At 36.8% G+C, this 4598-nt stretch overlaps 1 long non-coding RNA gene across 1 annotated transcript; it reads right to left on the reverse strand.

Moving 5' to 3' along the window:
• Nucleotides 1-510: 510 nt before the first annotated feature.
• LOC118761610 lies at nucleotides 511-2270 on the reverse strand. Its single transcript, XR_004997507.1, has 2 exons — nucleotides 2143-2270; nucleotides 511-646 (listed from the first exon to the last, which is right to left on the reverse strand). It is a non-coding gene; the product is annotated as an uncharacterized LOC118761610 (long non-coding RNA).
• Between the last annotated feature and the right edge of the window lie 2328 nt (nucleotides 2271-4598).

A 4598-nucleotide genomic window follows, 5' to 3' on the forward strand; every position in this document is an offset into this window, starting at 1 on the left:
TATATATACATATACGTACATATACTATACATACATATACATACATATCCATATACATACATATCATCATCATCATCATCTTTAGCGTCCGCTTTCCATGCTAGCATGGGTTGGACGATTCTACTGGGGTCTGTGAAGCCAGAAGGCTTCATCAGGCCCAGTCAAATCTGGCAGTGTTTGACTGGGCCTGATGAAGCCTTCTGGCTTCACAGACCCCAGTAGAACCGTCCAACCCATATACATATATATACATATACATACATATACATATACATACATATACATACATACATATATATATAATTATATATATATATATATATATAATAGAAATATTAAAATTACTAAGTCTCTCTAAAGGAGATTACGCCATCGTTACTGGATATTAATAGTTATCGCCATACTAATATGGTAGTCTATAAATATAAGACTAAAGTATGGCGATAACTATATATATATATATATATATTGTCCATAACATTTGCAACAACTTTCATAAAGATTACTAAATTCTTTGTCTAAATTAAAAAGATCATTCAATTTAAACTTCCTCTTCAGGTTTCTCAACAGTTTCCTCAGCAAGTTGAGTCTGTGTTGGTAAAATGAAATTCTTCTTAATAAGAGTTAGAATTAATAACAACGTACCCTGAAAACAGAAAAAAAAAATGTTTTACATATACATTTATATTTGTACATGTGTGTGTATGTGTGCGTGTGTGGTGTGTGTGTTTGCACCTTTGTAGTGGATATGCAGACAAGTCATGCTTACCTATATCTCTGTCAATTGAAAAAAAGTGACATAAGCATTATAAAGTGTAGTTTGTCGGATCCTTATACATTGAAACTTATAGGAAAGTCCAATGTGGAATCATGATCATCATCGCTTAACGTCCACTTTCCATGCTAGCATGGGTTGGACGATTTGACTGAGGACTGGTGAACCAGATGGCTGCACCAGGCTCCAATCTTGATCTAGCAGAGTTTCTACAGCTGGATGCCCTTCCTAATGCCAACTACTCCGAGAGTGTAGTAGGTACTTTTACGTGCCACTGGCATGAGGGCCAGTCAGGCAGTATTGGCAACGGCCACGCTCAAATGGTGCTTTTTATGTGCCACCTACACAGGAGCCAGTCCAGCGGCATTGGCAATGACCTCGTTTGAATGTTTTTCCATGTGCCACCGGCATAAGTGCCAGTAAGGTGACGTTGGTAACGATCACACTCGAGTGGGGCTTTTTACGCGCCACCGGCACAAGAGCCAGTCCAGCGGCACTGGCAATGACCTCGCTCGAATGCTTTTTCATGTGCCACCGGCATAAGTGCCAGTAAGGTGACGTTGGTAACGATCACGCTCGAATGGTGCTTTTTACATGCCACCGACACAGAAACCAGTTAGCCGCACTGGCAACGATCACGCTCGGATGGTGGAATATATTTATATAAGTGTGTCTGTGTGTCTTGTGTGTGTTGTAATATAACAAAGAAAAGAATATACATTTGATACACTTTTATAATATAATATAATGTGTGGAGGTGCAATGGCCCAGTGGTTAGGGCAGCGGACTCGCGGTCATAGGATCGCGGTTTCGATTCCCAGACCGGGTGTTGTGAGTGTTTATTGAGCGAAAACACCTATAGCTCCACGAGGCTCCGGTAGGGATGGTGGTGATCCCTGCTGTACTCTTTCACCACAACTTTCTCTCACTCTTACTTCCTGTTTCTGTTGTACCTGTACTTCAAAGGGCCGGCCTTGTCACTCTTTGTGTCACGCTGGATATCCCCGAGAACTACGTTAAGGGTACACGTGTCTGTGGAGTGCTCAGCCACTTACACGTTAATTTCACGAGCAGGCTGTTCCGTTGATTCGGATCAACCGGAACCCTTGTTGTTGTAACCGATGGAGCGCTTCCATCCATAATATAATGTGAATATATTATAATATAGTATAATATAATGTGAATATATTATAATATAGTATAATATAATGTGAATATTATCAGTCAGTGTTCTGTAACAGAACACCATGCTGCCTGACTGATTGTAGCAACACAGAAGTTTATATGAACTCATTTGTATGACCTATAATTGTATCGACAGTTAAAATTTTTATATACTCATTAGTAAGATACATGATTGTACTTACGGAAAAAACCATAAAACCAGATCCGACAATAGAGGCCCACTCAAATCCCAGTTTTTCATTTAATGCACCACCGACAAACGGTCCTAGAAAGGCTCTGTAGAAAGAAACAATAACAATAAATATATATATATATATATATATATATATATTTAATAATGATAATAATTCATTCGTTTATTGGCCACAAGGGCTAACAAAAATCAATTAAAACATAAAGGGACAAAACACAGGACGAAAGTTACAAAGGGTTTTGTCCGTTTGAAAAAAGTTTGTGTACAAAAGCAGGATAACAACGAAATATAAGTAACAATTAAAACTCCAATTAGGGGGAGGCACTTCGAAAGAAGCCACGGGAGCCTGGTCAAAAGTGGGGTAGAGAGCCCCTTTCTCCTTTTATATTTTTTTTTAATTATAATAATTAGTCAAACAAATCGATCCCAGGATTTATTCTTTGTAAGCCTAGTACTTATTCTATCGGTCTCTTTTACCAAACCGCTAAGTTACGGGGACACAACCATTGGTTGTCAAGCGATGTTGGGGGTGGCGGGGGGGGGAACACAGACACAACCACATAACACACATGCACATACATACATATATATATATATAATATTAATTAGAGACAAAACCACTATTTTGCAAATCAAACAAGGAAAGACTTAATCAATACATTTATTTATTTATTTATTTACTTTATATTAAAATTTTTTTATGTATTGATTAAGTCTTTCCTTGTTTGATTGCAAAATAGTGGTTTTGTCTCTAATTAATATTATATAATATTTTACTATAAAATTGGATTCAATCCTAAATCTGATTTTTCCCTGTAAATTTGATTTATCCCTAATATTTATTATATATATATATATATATATATATCTATATATATATATATATATATATATATATACATATATACGACGGACTTCTTTCAGTTTCCGTCTGCCAAATCTACTCACAAGGCTTTGGTCAGCCCGAGACTATAGAAGAAGACACTTGCCCAAGGTGCCACACAGTGGGACTGAACCTGGAACTGTGTGGTTCGTAAGCAAGCTACTTTCCACACAGCCACTCCTACGCCTATGATAGTATATATATATATATAAAAATTTTATATAGAGGCGTAGGAGTGGCTGTGGTAGGTAGCTTGCTTACCAGCCATATGGTTCCGGGTTCAGCCCCACTGCGTGGCATCTTGGGCCGACCAATGCCTTGTGAGTGGATTTGGTAGACGGAAACTGAAAGTAGCCTGTCGTATATATATACATATATATATATATATGTATGTGTGTGTGTCTGTGTTTGTCCCCCTAGCATTGCTAGACAACCGATGCTGGTGTGTTTATGTCCCCGTCACTTAGCGGTTTGGCAAAAGAGACCCATAGAATAAGTACTGGGCTTACAAAGAATAAGACCTGGGGTCGATTTGCTCGATTAAAGGCGGTGCTCCAGCATGGCCGCAATCAAATGACTGAAACAAGTGAAAGAGTAAAAGAAAGTAACCCAAGGTTTCGCACCACAAATCCAAGCCTTGTGGAAACCTCGTCAGACTCTATATGAATACAAACTTTTAAAATGTTTATGTTGCAGACGTGAGGAAATGCTCAGAACTCGAGGAATAAGTAAAACGTTAATGGAAGAGTCACTGAAGCGGTTACATATGCATGAGGAAAGGTTTCCAGACAATGGACATAAGATAAAATAAGAACAAAGATAAATGAGTGAAGAACTATATATAGGCGTAGGAGTGGCTGCGTGGTAAGTAGCTTGCTTACCAACCACATGGTTCCGGGTTCAGTCCCACTGCGTGGCACCTTGGGCAAGTGTCTTCTGCCATAGCCTCGGCCGACCAAAGCTTTGTGAGTGGATTTGGTAGACGGAAACTGAAAGAAGCCGTGTCCATTATATATATATAGATATATATATATACATATATATATATACATATATATATATACATATATATATATACATATATATATATATATAATATATATATAGACATATATATATATACATATATATATATACATATATATATATTACATATATATATATACATATATATATATATACATATATATATATACATATATATATATATACATATATATATATAATATATATATATATATATATATATATATATATGTATATATATGGTTTGTGTGTCTGTGTTTGTTCCTCTAACATCGCTTGACAACCGATGCTGGTATGTTTACCTCCCCATTAATTAGCAGTTCGGCAAAAGAGACCAATAGAATAAGTACTAGGCTTACAAAGAATAAGTCCTGGGGTCGATTTTCTCGACTAAAAGGCGGTGCTCCAGCATGGCCGCAGTCAAATGAATGAAACAAGTAAAAGAGTAAAAGAGTTAAGAGTAAAATATATAATAAATAATAATGATAATAAATAACAACCCCTTTAAAACCTAGCCAGGCTCATGGGCCCGGTTT

Source organism: Octopus sinensis, unplaced genomic scaffold (assembly GCF_006345805.1).
Source record: "Octopus sinensis unplaced genomic scaffold, ASM634580v1 Contig15695, whole genome shotgun sequence".
In the NCBI taxonomy this organism is placed as follows: Eukaryota; Metazoa; Mollusca; class Cephalopoda; order Octopoda; family Octopodidae; genus Octopus; species Octopus sinensis.